Raw genomic sequence first — 18,432 nt, 5'->3', positions numbered from 1 at the left:
AAAACAATGTGTTGCTAGAGGTGAAAAAATGTTGTAGAGGAGAGAATTTTATTCAGTTTTAATTTTTAAATTTAATTTTAATTAAAATTAATTCTGTTTATTTAATAATGAAATTATTATTTTTCATGTTAAATTCCTGTCCTCTTGAATATAATTCGGACACCAAAATTATTTTCATGTTAAAATTAATTCTGTATTTTTAATATGAAATTATTTAAGAACACTACAAAAGAAAATAATAACAAACCAAGCTTTAAATTTCTGTCCACTTGAATATAATTCGGATAGCAAAATGATTGATCAGGTAAAGAAAAAGAAGAAAACTCTTTAATTACCCTCAGCAGATGATATTCTGGTAAAAAGAAAAGCTAAGAAAAAAGGAACACCAACTGTTGGAGAGTTTGAATCTCACACACTGTAAACTAGGAGGGATGAAATGCTTTCAAAGCAAACTAATGTAATTAATCATATCAGTTTTTTTCAAATTGTAGAGAAATTCAAATCTGACAAAAAAGGATACGTATGTGTATTGGATTAGGTGGAATTGATCTATTCAAGGCAACCACAACCTTCCAAAATGCTTCACATGATTTTCAGTCTAATTTCTTCCGTTCACACTAGTAAATTTATTTTACAAAATAATATATTGGCAGAGATCGAAGTCCCTATATGGGGACAAGTGATTAACTTCATGAAAAATATTTCTCTAACATCAAGTTCGAAGCATTGTTTTAAAATATTAAAGGTGGAAAACTGTGATAGCCACTACTCCTGATACTCCCCCACATGAGAGAGATTTATTTTTCTTCCCCCCACTTTTTAGACATTTTTTTGGTACATTGCAAAACGTTTAAAATGTGAATGACATAATATTTTTGAGTTATGAATTGAACAGTTTTGATGCAAATTATATATTTCAAAATGATATAATTGCTTCATTTTAACATATAAAAACTAAAATAATTGAGTAAATAAAATATTTTTTAATGATCGAAAGCTTAAATGAGCTACATTTTAGGAGCTTATTAGAGTCATGACATGCTTTTGAGTTCAAAATATATTTATAAAAGTATTTATAAACTGTTTATCAACAAAATTCTTCCATCGACAATAGAATCTAGTCTCACAAACTTATAGGTTCTGGACAAATATCCAAGCTAATTAGACTATTTTTTTATATTAAAAAACTATTAATAAAAATTGTCAAATGTCCCCATGCATGACATGTAACCAAAACAACCATCATGAATCATCAAATGTAATCGCATGTTTATTTGACAATTAGCAGTTAAGGAAAGAACGTTCAGCCATTTAAGTACGGAATCAAAGCTTTTCCACTATTTTATTATTTGTGCTTAGCAGTTAAGGAATCCAAGCTTTTCCACTAATTTGTAAATTCAAGAAAAGGGGGAGTTGTTTATTTGTAATATATTATCCCCAGCATTAGTAATTAATCATGGTTCTAAAAAAAATATTAGTTAAAATCTTAATTATACATCCTTTCAATTTTACCCTCATTAAATACCCTATATAAATACTTTGATGATGATAATTAAAATTCTAATGCATTATCTTTCAAAAGAATAATAAATGAAGTAGGGGTATGGTTGGAAAAATAATTGTAAAATTTATCGAATATCTTATATTTTGGAACAAGCAAAGCTTCTAGAAGATGTCTCTATATTGTGATCTAGATGGAGTAATTGTTAAGAATGTGAGTGACCTTTCAAAAATGGGGAAGATAACAAATGGGCAAGACTAGTGAAAGGATATTATATCTCAATTCAAAATTTAAAAACTCAAATTTATAAGTCATTTTTTATTATGTATTAGTTATTAAATTCAACTTTGCTTGAAATTCACTTACACTTGAATAACTTAACAGTAATTAATATGTAAGAAATTTATAACATATTTTCAAAAATAAACACTGCCATAATTAATGCACTAGCACAAAAATGCTTCAGGTATTATGGAAAAGGAAATTTTAATAAGAAAATCAAGAAGAAATTAGGATCAAACCAAATCTTTAAAATAACCTTATATTTAAGATTGGAGGGAGTATTATTAACCATTACTTTTTTTAAACCACAATATAAGAAGTCTTCTAGAACCCTCGGTTGGTCCAAAATATAAAGTATTATGTAGGTTGTGGATATAATTTTTTTCAATTATACACTTACTTATTATATTCGACACAAATAATTAATTAGTGTTTTAAATAAGTCAAATATTATATTCATTTTATTCAGGGATAAAATGGAAAAGGTATAAATTTTTTTTAGGAAAATTAAAATTTATACCAACTTTTTTTATAAAATAAATTAATTAGCAGTAACTTACATCATGACATAGAGGGAGTACTAATTATGTTAATCATATAATAATATAAAGTACTTCAGCCAAGCATGAGTAGGCGTGGATTCCAAAGAATAAGCTGTTTGGATTATAAATTGAGGTTTCCATCAAACCCTAAATTCTCCATAGACGTATTCCTTTTCTTCTTCATCTGCAGCTCTGAAAAGAAGCTCCAAGCAATTTTTTTCATCAATGGCTACCTTGATTGCTCCTAATGAAATCTCTCCATCAAGATGCTGAGGCTCTCCACAAGACTGTCAAAGGTATAAGATCTTTTTCTGTAAACCTCATATATTTATATATATGTCAATAAATTGTTTAGCATTTAGTTCTACTAATTATTCAAAATTTTAATTATCAGAAGTCTTTTTTTAAAACTGTATTTTTATTTTATAAGTTTGCTTAAATTCCCCTCCATTTGACTCCATTAATTGATGTTGATGAAAGTGAAAATTTTAACTAGGTTTAATCACCAAAAATGAAGTATTATTAATTTTAATCTGGATCTAGAGGTAATAAATACCAAACAAAACTATCCGAATTATAAGTCAGGTTGGGTTTCAAATAAAAGTAAATTTTTAACACAGTTTTTATTAATCCACACAATCTGAACTCAATATCTGACATAAATGACATCAAATTTCCCAGATATTAGACTCAATAACCATGATAGAAGAGAAGATTAATTATGTTTAGGTTTGATTACTGCAGAGAATGTAATGTTACTGATATTGTGGATTAAATTTTTGTAGGATGGGGCACTGATGAGAAGGCACTAATAGCAATATTGGGTCACAGAAATTCATTTCAAATTCAGCAAATCAGAGAAGCTTATGAAGAAATTTATGAAGAGAATCTCATCAAACGGCTCAAGTCTGAGCTTTCTGGTGACTTTGAGGTACACCATCATATTTCATCTCCTCTATATTATAAGCATATTTAACTACCTTGTCGGAACCAAGAAGAGGCAAGTGGTTAGATTATAAATATTGTCTAAAAATAAAATAAATTTTTAATTTTATCCCTTTTTAAATGAAAACTTTTCAAATTTACACTACATTCTTTCTCATAGTTAATGATTTAAATAGGGATAATATTGAACAAATATAATTAATACCTTATCAAATGCCTTGTACTCCCTCCAATCTAAAATATAAGCAGTTTCTAGGAAAACTTTGCATCAATAAAGTTCTTATTCTTATAAAAATATATATTATTTTTTCTTTTTATCTTTAGTCTCAATTACACACACACTTCATAATGAGTGAGAGAAAATCTACATAAGGACCTAGGTTAATAAATAAAGAGTTAAAATAAGAGAAAATTTTTTTTACATATACTAAATTGCTTATATTTTGAACGAATATTAGCTAAGGGAAATGTTTATATTTAAGACGGAGAGAGTATTAAGGACCAAAGAACTCTTTCAGAATGCACCCTATGATAGAAACTGAGTATGTGTCTGTGTATGTGTGTGTGTGTAGCTTCTCATACATTATTTAAATTAGTATTTTAGTCTTCCACAGTTGTGTAATTACAAGTTTATGCCAAAAAAAAAACTCGGAGAGCTATGTATGGGTGTTGGAACCAACAGATCGAGATGCAGTGTTGGCAAATGTGGCCATTAGGAATAGCAAGAATGTTGATTACTGCGTCATTGTGGAAATCGCTTGTATTTATTCTTCTGAAGAGCTCTTGGCTGTGAGACGAGCTTATCACGATCGTTATAAGCGTTCTTTGGATGAAGATGTTGCTTCTCATACCACTGGTTATCTTTGTCAGGTAAGCTTTAGTTTCCTTAATGCAAACATCATCAATTAGCTTACCTACGTTTACATGTTACCTTTTCTTTCCTAGAGTGTGTGTGTGTGTGTGTGTGTGAACCATCTGGTTTTCAAAAGTATTAGTGAACTCTAACTAATCCAAATCGAACTATATATGGGTGGGAAAGTTTATCTCCCAATGAGTTTTAGTGTTAATTGCATATACCGAGCTAGGTCTCAAATCAATAAGACCAATGGTCAAGTCAACATACCCTCATTAACTGGTAATTAACTGAACTTTTATAAGTTTGCTAGTGTAATATGGGTTAAAGGGCAATGCTATCATGCATTATTAAACTATAGATTTAGGAGCGCATATAATCCTAAATTTTTCTTTTTTTATGGATATTTCCCTCTAGTAATTGAAAACGGTACAATGTTATTCTTTTTTAACAAAAGTTAACTTTCCACCAAAAAAAATTTAAGATCTCAAATGTTACTTTCTTCTAAAGAGTAAAGTTAGATCATTAATTATATATATATATATATACACACATTGTTGATTCGTATTACTTAAAGGTTGAATAAACAGTAATCTAAGTTGATTAATTATTTTGAGCAGCTTTTGGTAGGGCTGGTAAGCTCTTACAGGTTCGAAGGCGATGAGATGAATGCAAGGTTGGCACAAACTGAAGCTAACATTCTTCATGATTCTCTGAAACACAAAAGTGGCAATCACAAAGAGGTTATAAGGATTCTCACTACCAGAAGTAAGACTCAACTTGTTGCAACTTTCAATCGCTACAAAGATGATCATGGAACTTCCATCACCAAGGTTCAACAATTATTTTGATTATATTTATTATTATTTTAAAAAATTTTCCTTATACTAATTATTTCTTGATTTTATTTGTGTAGAAATTGTTGGATGATGCCTCTGATGAATTCCTCAAGGCAGTGCACACTGCCATTGTTGCATCAATGACCATCGAAAGCACTATGAAAAGGTAGATTAAATTCTATAATTAAGTCTGTAATTATAACAATATTACTTTTCTTATGAGATTAAACTCGTATTTTCCCAAGTGACAGATTAATGTGGCTGGAAATTTCTTATTTATATCTATATATAGGTTTTGCATAATGCGATTAAGAGGATAGGGAATTACAGGAAGCACTGACACTTGTCATCGTGACAAGGGCTTAGAGGGATTTGAGAGACATAAAAGATCTTTATTACAAGATGAACAGTGCGCATTTGGAGCATTCAGTGGCCAAGGAAGCTTCTGGAGATTACAAGAAGTTTCTGCTCACACTTCTGGGACAAGAATAAGGTTAAGTACTTCGTTGATCTTTTGTAATCGATGAAGCAACTTATGATGAATAATGATCGAGTTCATTAGCTCATCTTAGTGTATGTGGTGGTGCATGTTATATTTCATATTTCCTCTAAATTTGAGTCTGTTTCAGTCATTTTTTATCAGAGGCACAACCTTGTCTTTCTTTATCTGTTTTGCATGTGACCACTTTGGACTCTCTTATCTCAATATTTAGTGCAAGTTGGATTTAATTACGTACTAAAATTATGATCAATTTCGGCCTCCCAAAATACTTTATTTTGATAATTATCTGACATTTAATATTGTTAATCAACACTATAACAAGAACTAAAATTTGATATGGAAATCAAGAAAGATCTATGAGTTGCAAATTGACTTAATTTTTAATGGCATATTTCACTGCCAAAAAGGGCTTAGCAAATTTTTTTACAACCCACCCAACTCATGAGTTAGCTCATTTAACTAACAACTCTTAATGATCCTTAGGATTGGAAGGTTGGGATTAATCAATGAATTTACTTTTCAAAGAATTGCAAGCCACAACTCATGTGATCCTTTTCCTTAAAATATAAATCTCAATTATCTTAGCATCACTCAAACAACTTATAAATCTACAACTACATTTCTCATATCTAAAACATCATATTAAACTTTTTACGAGAAATTATAATTGTTCTAAATAGCACAATAATTTCAATACCTTAAAAGTGTATAACCTTAATTCACCAACCCACCAACTATTCAACATTAATATTGTAGGAACAATTTGCATAAGAAAAATGCTCACTACACCGTCTATGTCACTACTACAAAATAACCCATGGGAGTGCTTATTTTTGGCCTTCAGGAGCGCTTCCTAAACACTCCCTAATCCAGTGCTGTGGTATACATGGGAGCGCTTTATAAAGCACTCTTGTATGCTGGACCTATGAGAGTGCTTATGAAAAAGCACTCCCGTAGATGTAGGGAAAAAGCACTTGATAAACAACCATATAATGAGCACTCTCATATGCCTTATGCCTCATATGGTAGTGCTCCTATCATGAGTGCTCACATATGTCAAGATATTGGAGTGCTTTTTTCTAGAGTACTCTCGTATGTTGAGGCATTTTGGAGCGCTCACACCATGAGAACTTCCTTATTCCCCTTTTACAAGAGCACTCTGATTTAGAGTGCTCCTGTATGTATTTTTTTTATAATTTAAATTTTCTTAAGCTACCTCCTTCATATCTCTTGAAAATGACTAATCCTAATATCCAAAAACAATATTATTGAACATAAAAATTTCTATACAATGAAAGAAGTTGTAAATAAAACAACCTAACTACTTATATTTTTGAACTTGTATAATCTCTAGCAAGTTTAACAAATGAAACTATTTGTATTTTTCTAACACTGAAACCTAGCTACCTATCACAAACAATCAATTATATATTTTGACCACTTTTCAATTACATCTTCTATTTGCTCCCACAATAAAATGCGAAGTACTTGCTCCCATAAAATACTACATGAGAAGTGAAAGTGATATATAAGTAATTAACATTATATTAATTTAATTTTAAAACACTTGACTTAGATTCTTAGGAATGATCAACTCTTGTTATGTGATTATTTCTCTCATTAACTTATCACATAGTATCCATACTCTTAATATTGTACTTGTGTTTGTACCTATAAAATAATAAAAGATGTCATTATCCAAATATGATAGAAACAAATTTCAACTTAATTACTAACATTTTGGGGATGAAATTATATATATAATTCTAATTTGTTGGCAAAAATCCAACAGAGTCTCCCCTATAAATTGGACATTCCAAAATTTTTTAAAAATTCTACATCTATCCCGAATAGCATATTCAGTAAAACAAACTTAAAATATTAATAAACAATCATTTAGATGCACACCAACTTGTTTAATTAAGCAAATAATACAAACCTTTTTTTCCATGTATAAAACTCAACTGGATCAGGCTTTTCAATATTTGGTGGGAGACCTTCACCATCTCAGCAACGTGCTATGGCTCTATAAGAATTAAACACACCAATTGGACATTCTTACTCTAATTGTTATAATAGACATGTATAAAAGATATATAATAGAAAACTTACTAATTAAATAATATCCTCATACATATGTAGTTTTTAAAGTCTCTATTTCTTAATGAGTTAAAATAATAAATTGCATGAAAGGATAGATGTGTAATGACTCTAAATAAACAAAATATATGCCTTTGTCTTTTAAGTTATAATAGAAAACATTTTGGCCATTTCTTGTAATTTTTTCAATTCTTCTTTTGACAAGATTTTTTTTCCTTTCCTCGGCTATCTGAATATCAGAATAGATAGAGGGAGGAGCTTCGGGATCGCATCTTTCTATCTCCATTCTTTCTTTTTCACCGATCTAAAACCTCTGCCTCGTGATCTCGATTCATCGCCCTCCCACTGCTGCTGTCGTTGCCGGTGATGTGAGTATGCCAGAAATCCTTACCTCCCTTTTGTTCCCTGCGTCTCCTTCTCGTTCGTGCCTTTGCTGTGATTGTCATCTTCTTGTGTTGCATTGCTGTCATCATTAGTGGCGTGGTTAAGGGCTGTATGAGATTCTTCCTTTCTTTCCTCCTTTCCGTGTGACCTCTTCCTTCTTGTGCTTCTACTATCGTGGTCAGAGCTTTCCCTTGTGCACGACAGCAACCATTTCTTCTTCCCCGTTTCTTTTATGGTGAGTTGCTGGGTTGGTTGCCGTCAATAATTTTTGTTTTCCTCTACTTGGCGTCGCCAGTCATTTTTTTTCTTGTTTGAACGGCAATATTTCTTTTCTCTCAGCTCCTACTCTCCTGTTGCTGTCACTGGAGGTTGAGGATGGTCGGAAAACTTCCACCTTGCAATACCTCTGTTCGTGTGTCACTGTAGATGTTATTGTTGGTGCGTGAGTTCTTTTTCCTCAGTTTTCGATCAGCTTCTTTCTCTACTTCTTCTTTATTGTTGTTGATTCATGTATGAAGTTTTGAACTTTTCTTCTTATTATTTTAGTACGTGGACATTTTGCCTCTCTAGATGCTGAATATATACGTGTGGGTGAGAGGTGAGTTGCTTTTTGTTTATTATATCGTGTGAATGGATGGTGGATGATTAAGTAAGTAAGTTGGAATTTTAATCCACTGAAGAAGATGAAGCAATATGGGCTGAAATTGTATTTGGAAGTATTTTGATATTTGTTGAAGGAATGGCTTTGGAATATTGAGATAATTTATACAATCATATTGTTAAACTGTTAAAGAAGTGGTTTGGATGAAATAGGAAGAAAAGAGCCTAAACTTGAACTTGAAGATGGGTAGCTAAGGTATTTGACAAGTGTTTGTTAGGAGAAGTTTACTTGGATTTTATATTTGTCTAGAATTTCATAGATTCTTGGGTGAAGTTTGCTTAGTTGGGTGTTATTGACCCATGAATTTAACTTGTAAGGTTATTGGTAAATTGTTAGATGTTCAAATTGAATGGGTAGAATAATGCACCTAAAGTATTTGGTGCAAAGCTTGAGAGAAAATTATGTTTCAAGAAAATGGATTGGCATGATTAAAATAAATTGGAGGAAACTAGTAATGCGAGTGATAACACTTGAGCCACCTCTAGAGCATGAATTTTGGTTTTGGAGTTTTAAATAATGGTGGTTGGTTGAAGTTGTGTAATAAATTATAAAAAAATTAAAAATTAAATTAATTATTAAAATTATATTTATTTATATCCTTATAGGATGTGTGGAAGAACAGGACTTTGACAAGAATTAAAGGAAGAATATCTTTAAAAATTTAGAACTTCGATGAGTAAGTGAATAACATTTTTTTTAATTTATTTTTAATAGACTTTTTTAAAATATTTTACTCTTATGAATTACAGTAGTTTTGAAAATTATGGAATATTTATGATGGATAATTAGATGGTGATATGTGCATTTATTTTTCCTCAAGAAATATATTTCTAGTATTGATGAAGGCATCTTTGTTTATTGAATTTTAAAATTTCTTGATTACACAATTAATGCAAGTTTGTACATTCGCTTTGATGTATTAATTTACCAAGTTTTATATATTTGAAACAATTCATGCAATTTTGATATTATTGAGAATGAAAATTTTATTTCAAAATTAATTATTTTTCTCGCATGTTTGAAATGTAATTTCTAAGAAGACTTTAGATAGAACATTGTTGCTAACAGCAGTTCTGTTAGCTCGTAGCGCGCTATGGTTAATAACTAGCTAGCTTGACTTTTGTGAGCTCTATTCTCATGTTTATTATTGGCAAGCCTCGTACTTGCGTTTGTTTCGTGACTTCGAGCCGCGTTTGGTTAGCCTTACCCTCATGGACTGTGTGTCCATATTTGTTTTGTGGCTTTGGCTGTGTTTGATTACTTATCCTTATGGACTGTGTGTCCACATTTATTTTCGTGGCATAAGCCGCGTTTGGTTATTTATCCTTGTGGACTATGTGTCCACGTTTGTTACCTATTCTATTAAGTCCTTAAAATTTTAAACTTTGATTAATTGGCTTATTCAAAGTTCTAATGGTTTCAATTAATAAATGTACTATTTTGATTTTTTGTATGAGTAATTTGTTTTCTTTAAGCATGATAGAATAAGGTGCTTTTAATTCACTCTTATTTTATGGTTATGATTATAATTTACAGATTTATGAAATTATTATGTTGAATTATCATCTTTCAGTTATTTTATGTGATTATTTGAGTTTATTATTTTAATTATTTTGAATTCTATTTTGGGGATGCTATTCACTGAAAAATTATTTTGGTCTCAGATTCATTAGCTGATCCTACTACCAGTCTCTGAAGGAAAATACAGCTATATTGGGTGAAAATTTTATTTGGTGTTGTTACCTTTTTATGAAAATATTTAAGTCATATGTATTTTAATTTAAAAGAAAAATTAGTTGCTCCATGTAGATTATTGCTAGGATTTTATTTTGATCTATATGTTGTTTGCTAGCTAGAAGGAGCTAAGCTCCTGACTGATATTATATTTTGTGAAAATTTATGTGTTGTATAATTTTTAGGAGATCCTATTTACAGGACAGGTTCTACCAAAATTTTCACAAAAATATTGAAGCTTTGCTGTGACAATTAATATTTAAAGTGTTAGAATTTTCATATAACTCAATTATTAAAAAAAATGAAAATGAAACAAATTTACATTTTGAGGCTTACAAAAATGTGTGATGTAATTCACACCCATGCCGGCCATCCTCTATTTTCGGGGCGTGACAAGATGGATACAAATAAGCACGCAATGTTGCCTAATATTTCATTAACTCAAATGTTAACTAGATTTAAAGATAAATAATAATAACAACTCAATCTGGATTGTGACAAACTCAAAACAATATGTCTCTCTTGCTTTTGGCCTTGAATGCATCGGTAATCTTTTGAGAATGATAATCAAAATTGTAGGAACTTGTGTTATGAGGGCTAATAAATGAAAATTTCATCATCATTGAGCTCGGCACCATAAAAGTATGATACAAGTACCTAAAATAAAAAAATACAAATAATCACAACTAATATTAAATAAATACCACAATAAAAAATAAAATTTAGAAAGTACTTGATGTATAAACTAATTTGTGTGGTTTGTAGCCAATCTTTGGTCAGAATCTCATTAATATTTTCAGCCACTAATTTTTTGCTAATCATTTCACCATAAATCTCATTTTCAAATTTTATTTCATGAATCTTATTTTAAAATGTTGTCCACATAATCACTTCACGTGTGTTTTAATGAGAATATTTTAGCTGAGTAGATTCTGTACCAGTCTTCCCTACCTTAGTTATAGAGGTAGATTCTTTCTATGCCTTTTCTTTTGATTTGATTGGCTTCTTTATTGTTGAGATTTTGAGGACTACAAAATGTAAAATTAATTGGTAAGGCTAAAATTAAACATAAATGATTTTAAAGAACTAGCAATTATTATACTTATAACTTAATAACCATTGTAAGCCAAGCCACATGAGTGCTAGCCGTGTCAAAAATTGTGAATATATCCTCATTTTCTATTTGCAGTGGCAACTCAGCATTATTTTCTATTGGGATAATTATAGTCACCTTCAAGTGATCAACAGGCAAAGGTTTAGGGTGTATAGTAATGCTATTATCATTATACACAAGTTCGAGTGCCACAACATGATAATGTGGTGATTCTAACCATAATTGACATTGTGATTCACCTTAAAAAATTAATAAATTAATGTTTTAAGAAAATGTGACATATAATTCATGAATAAAAAGAAATTATAACCTTGGGAAAATCTTCGATAGTGTGGAATGAGCAACTATCTTTATCATTGAGGTTGGCTTGTAAAATGTTTACTACCCAATCACTTGATGTAATCTTTTTTCCATGTGATCTTGAAATTTTTTTTTTTCCATTCTTGCCTCCCTTTTTGCTATCTTTGAATTAAAGTCATCTTCAGTAAAAACTTTAGACTGATGTCCAAAGTATGTACCTTGAGATCCAATTCCTCTAATATGACTAGGGACCTTTAAGGCTCCTACTGCCTTACCAACGATGTCCACATATCCACCTATATCATCCTGTAATACTAATTGTGATAATGCTTCCTATCGAACAATTGTAAACTAGTTATTGAGTAAATAATGTAAATAAAATCATACAATAAGATATCATTACTCATACAATCCTCGTATGGGTATTGGATTAGGTGGAATTGATCTATTCAAGGCAAACGACAACCTTCCAAAATGCTTCACATGACTTTCAGTCTAATTTTCTTCCGTTCACACTAGTAAATTTATATTACAAAATAATATATTGCAAGAGATCGAAGTCCCTATTAGGGACAAATAATTAACTTCATGAAAAATATTTCTTTAACATCAAGTTCGAAGCATTCTTTTAAAATATTAAAGGTGAAAAACTGTGATAGCCACCACTCCTCTTGATACTCCCCCACATCAGAGAGATTTCTTTATCTTCCCCCCAAATTTTAGACATTTTTGGTACATTACAAAACGTTTAAATTATGAGTGTCATAATATTTTTGACTTATGAATTGAACGATTTTGATGTAAATTATATATTTCAAAATGATATAATTGCTTCATTTTAACATATAAAAACTAAAATAATTGAGTAAATAAATATATTTTTAATGATCGAAAGTTTAAATGGGCTAGATTTTAGGAGCTTATTAGAGTCATGACATGCTTTTGAGTTCAAAATATATTTACAAAAGTATTTATAAACTGTTTATCAACAAAATTCTCCCATCAACAATAGAATCTAATCTCAATCTTATAGGTTCTGGACAAATATCCAAGCTAATTAAACAAAAATATTTTTAATGATGGAAAGTTTAAGTTAGATTTTAAGAGCTAATTAGAGTCATGACATGCTTTTGTTCAAAGCATGTTTACAAAAGTATTTATAAACCATTTATAAATATTTTTTATTAGCAAGATCCTCGCATCAACAATAGAATCCAATCTCATAATCTTATAGGTTATGGACAAATATCCATGCTAACCAGACTTTTTTTTCTTTTGATATTAAATAAAACTATTAATTAAAAAATTGTGAAATGTCCCCATGCATGACATGGAATGAAAACCACCGTCATGAATCATCATATGTAATGGCATGTTTATTTTTCCAAGGAAAGAACCTTCAGCCATTTAAGTACGGAATCAAAGCTTTTCCACTATTTTATTATTTGTGCTTAGTAGTTAAGGAATCAAAGTTTTCCCACTAATTTGTAAATTCTAGAAAAGGGAGTGAGTTGTTTATTTGTGATATATTATCTCCTTACCAAAATATAGAGCATTAGTAATTAAGTCACGGTTCTTTAAAAAATATTAGTTGAAATCTTAGTTGTTAAAAAATTTTACATCTTTTCAATTTTACCTTGATTAAATACCCTATATAAGTAATTTGATAATCATAATTAAAATTCTAATGCATCATTTTCAAAAGAAAATAATAAACGAAATAGGGTATAGTTGAAAAAATAATTATAAAATTTACCCAATACCTTATAATCTTGGACCAAGCAAAGCTTCTAGAAGATGATCTATATTGTGGTCTAGATGGAGTAATCCTTAAGAATGGGATCGATCTTTCAAAAACGGGGAAGATAACAAGAGGTTAAGTGTAGCAAAAGGATATTATATCTCAATTCAAAATTTAAAAACTCAAGTTTATAGGTCATTTTTTATTCTATATTAGTTATTAAATCTAACTTTATCTGTAGTTCACTTATACTTGAACAACTTAACAATAATTAATATGTAAAAAATTTATGACATGTTTTCAAAAATAAACACTGCCATAATTTAATGCAGTAGCACAAAAATGCTCCCATGAATAAAGGTATTATGCAAAAGGAATATGAAAATCACAAAGAAATTAGGATCAAACCAAAATCTTAAATCAACTTTACAATTAAGATTGGGGGGAATATTATTAACTATTGTTTTTCTCTGAACCACAATATGTGATGTTTTCTAGAAGTCTCACTTGGTCCAAAATATATAATATTATGTAAGTTGTATATATATTTTTCCAATTATATACTTACTTTATTATATTCCACTCAAATAATTAATGATTGTTTTAAATAAATCAAATATTATATTCATTTTATTTATAGGTAAAATTGAAAAGGTGTAAATTTTTTTAAAAAATTAAAATTTTAACTAACTTTATTTATAAATATAAATTAGTTAACAATGACTTACATCATGATATAGAGGAAGTATTAATTACATTGATCATATAATAATATAAAGTACTTCAACCAAGCATGAGTAGGCGTGGATTCCAATGAAGCTTGTTTGGATTATAAATTGAGGTTTCCATCAAACCTAAGTGCTCATTTGGATTTCAATTGGGTATAATACATTATGAAAATAATTGATTACATAGTAGATTTTAATCATAATTAATTATGTAATAACGCAATTTATTTGGATATAATTTTTTTAAAATTAATTTTAACAGAATTGAAGATGTTTGAATAATTTATTCAGAATCAATTTTACTTGTATAAATTACTATAAAGGACATTACCTTTTAAAATTAAATTATTGATAAATTTGTATATAATATTATTAAAGTTGTTGCATTTTATTTAAGAAGTAAAATATATTATTTAAATTACATATCTAATTACTTAAAAAATTTAAATTATATTAATATTAAGATTTAAATTTACGTAAATAAGTAACTCAATATATCTTAGTTAAAATAAATTTAATAAAAGAGAAATATTTAATTCTTAAATACTAAATATCAATTTTACAATAACTAATGAAAATGATAATATATAAATTGATCTCTAATGACATCATGGATATGAGTTATATCTAACGAAGATGTTAAGCATTACCTTAAAGTTTTAGCAACATAAAAAATGTAGTAATGTAACAAATGACTCAAAATCTCTCTCTCTTTTTGGTCCTTTGCAATATTCTTTGTAATGAGTCTAAATTTTAAATTAAATAAAATTAATTTTTCTCTACCAATTAATATTATATTTGAATTTGAATTAGTTTTATAGTAAATACTAAGTAGAAGATGTTTGGTTGACAAGAACTTATGCTAGCAACTTTTTTAAAGATTCAAAATTTGAATTTTACTAAGAAGAAAAAATAGAGAAGAGAGGAGAGTTTGATTTTATTTTTATTTAATGTTGTGCTTTTTTTATAATTTTTCCCAACACTCTTTGATAACTTTTTGCAGAAAGCTCGTTAAGAGAGCTTATGAAAAAACGTGTGTATAAGCCAATCATTGATTTTTGACTTTTTTGACTGTTTGGATAACTTGGCCCAAAAAATCAATTTTGAGCTATTTAATCGATTTTGGCCCTTATCCAAATACACCAAATTTTCCATAGACGCACCCCTTTTCTTCTTCATCTGTAGCCTTGAAAGAAATTGAAAGCTCCAAGCAATTTCTTTCATCAATGGCTACCTTGATTGCTGCTAATGAAGTCTATCCTGTTCAAGATGCTGAGGCTCTCCACAAGGCTGTCAAAGGTATAAGATACTTCTCTGTAAACCTCATCTATATATATATATATATATCAATAAATTGTTTAGTATTTAGTTATACTAATTATTCAAAATTTCATAATCAGAAGTCTTTTTTTAAAACTATATTTTTATTTATAAGTTTTGGACTCAAGATTAGCTGAAATACGTAGATTATTAACTGGGAAACACGTAGATTCGCTTTTGCTTAAATCCCGTCCATTTGACTCGATTCATTGATGTTGATGAAAGTGAAAATTTTAACTAGGTTTAATCACCAAAAATGAAGTATTACTAATTTTAATCTGGATCTAGAGGTAACAAATACCACAAAACTATCCGAATTATAAGTCACGGGTTTCAAATAAAGTAAATTTTTAACATAGTTTTTATTAATCCACAAAATCTGTACTCAATATCTGACATAAATGACATCAAATTTCCCAAATATTAGACTCAATGACCATTGATAGAAGAGAAGATTAATTATGTTTAGGTTTGATTACTGCAGAGAATGTATTGTGGATTAAATTTTTGCAGGATGGGGCGCCACTGATGAGAAGGCACTAATAGCAATATTGGGTCACAGAAATTCATTTCAAATTCAGCAAATCAGACAAGCTTATGAAGAAATTTATGAAGAGAATCTCATCAAACGGCTTGAGTCTGAACTCTTTGGTGACTTTGAACTATACCGGGAGATTTCTTCTCCTCTATATTATAAGCACATTTAACTACCTTGTCCGAACCAAGAAGAGGCAAGTGGCTATATTATTACTTTTGTCTTAAAAAAAATAAATGTTTAATTTTATTCCTTTCTAAATGAAAACTTTTCAAATTTGCACCATATTCTTTCTCATAGTTAATGAGTTTAAATAGGGATAATATTGAAAAAGTATAATTAATACTTTATCAAATGCCTTATACTCCCTCTGATATAAAATATAAGCAATGTTTAGAAAAAATTCACATACCAATAAAGTTCTTATTCTTATAAAAATATATATTATTTTCTCTTTTTATCTTTAGTCTCATTTACAACACACTTCATAACGAGAGAAAATTTACATAAGGACCTAAGTTAGTAAATATAAGAGGTAAAATAAGAGAAATTTTTTTTAGATATACTAAATTACTTATATTTTGAACTAATATTAGCTAGAGGAAAATATTTATATTTTTGACCATAGAGAGTATTAAGGACGAGAGAACTCTTTTAGAATGCACCCTATGATAGAAACCGAGTGTGTTTGTGTGTGTGTTTTTATATAGCTTCTTATACATTTATTTAAATTAGTATTTTAGCCTTCCAGTACAGTTGTGTAATTAAAAGTTTATGCAAAAAAAAAAAGAAAAAAAAACTAGAGAGCTATGCATCAATGGGTGTTGGAACCAACAGATCGAGATGCAGTGTTGGCAAATGTGGCCATTAGGAATAGCAAGAATGTTGATTACAGTGTCATAGTGGAAAACGCTTGTATTTATTCTTCTGAAGAGCTCTTGGCTGTGAGACGAGCCTATCACAACCGTTATAAGCGTTCTTTGGATGAAGATGTTGCTTCTCATACAACTGGTTATCTTCATCAGGTAAGCTTTAATTTCCTTAATGCAAACATTATCAATTGGCTTGCGTACGTTTGCATGTTACCTTTTTTCTCCTAGAATGGGTGGGTGTGTGTGTGTGTGTGTGTGTGTGTGTGTGTGTGTGTGTCAAACCATCTGGTTTTCAAAAGTATTATTGAACTCTAACTAATCCAAATTGAACTATATATAAGTGGGAAAGTTTATCTCCCAATGAGTTTTTAGTGTAATGCATATACCTAGCTAGGTCTCAAATCAATAAGACCAATGGTTAAGTTAACATACCCTTGTTAACTGGTAATTAACTAAGCTTTATATATGGGTTAAATTAAAGGGCAATGCTATCATAAATTATTAAACTATAGATTTAGGAGCGTATATAATCCTAAACTTCTTTTTTGTGTATGTTTCCCCCTAGTAATTGAAAACAGTACAATGTTATTCTCTTTGTTAACAAAAGTTAACTTTGTACCCAAAAAAAAATTTAAGATCTCAAATGTTATGAGTTTCTTTGAAAGAGTAAAGTTGATAATTAATTCTATATGTATACACATTGTTGATTCGCATTAATTAAAGGTTCAATAAACAGTAATCTAAGTTGATTAATTATTTTGAGCAGCTTTTGGTGGGGTTGGTGAGCTCATACAGGTTCGAAGGTGATGAGATGAATGCAAGGTTGGCACAAACTGAAGCTAACATTCTTCACGATCCTATCAAACACAAGAGTGGCAATCACGAAGTGGTTATAAGGATTCTAACTACCAGAAGCAAGACTCAACTTGTTGCAACTTTCAATCACTACAAAGATGATCATGGAACTTCCATCACCAAGGTTCAATAATTATTTTGATTAAATTTATTATTATTTTAAAAAATTTTCCTTATACTAATTATTTCTTGATTTTATTTGTGTAGAAATTGTTGGATGATGCCTCTGATGAATTCCTCAAGGCAGTGCACAGTGCCATTCGGTGCATCAATGACCATCAAAAGCACTATGAAACGGTAGATTCAATTCTATAATTAAGTCTGTAATTATAACAATATTACTTTTCTTATGAGATTGAACTCGTATTTTCCCAAGTGACAGATTAACGTGGCTGGAAAATTTCTTATTTATATCTATATATAGGTTCTGCATAATGCAATTAAGAGGATAGGGAATTATACGGATGCACTGACACGTGTCATCGTGACAAGGGCTGAGAGGGATTTGAGAGACATAAAAGATTTTTATTACAAGATGAACAGTGTGCATTTGGAGCATTAGTGGCCAAGGAAGTTTCTGGAGATTACAAGAAGTTTCTGCTCACTCTTCTGGGACAAGAATAA

The 18,432-nt window shown here is 29.6% G+C and overlaps 2 pseudogenes; both read left to right on the top strand.

Annotated features, from left to right (window-relative positions):
• Positions 1–2,550: 2,550 nt before the first annotated feature.
• On the top strand, positions 2,551–5,454 carry LOC129312523 (annexin-like protein RJ4; annotated as a pseudogene).
• A 9,998-nt stretch (positions 5,455–15,452) lies between these two features.
• LOC129312510 (annexin-like protein RJ4) lies at positions 15,453–18,432 on the top strand (annotated as a pseudogene).

Source organism: Prosopis cineraria, unplaced genomic scaffold (assembly GCF_029017545.1).
Source record: "Prosopis cineraria cultivar Desert tree isolate PC_DT_omini unplaced genomic scaffold, ASM2901754v1 PC6, whole genome shotgun sequence".
In the NCBI taxonomy this organism is placed as follows: domain Eukaryota; kingdom Viridiplantae; phylum Streptophyta; class Magnoliopsida; order Fabales; family Fabaceae; genus Prosopis; species Prosopis cineraria.
The sequence above is the reverse complement of the archived record's forward strand: the minus strand, read 5'-3'. Positions and strand labels throughout refer to the sequence as shown.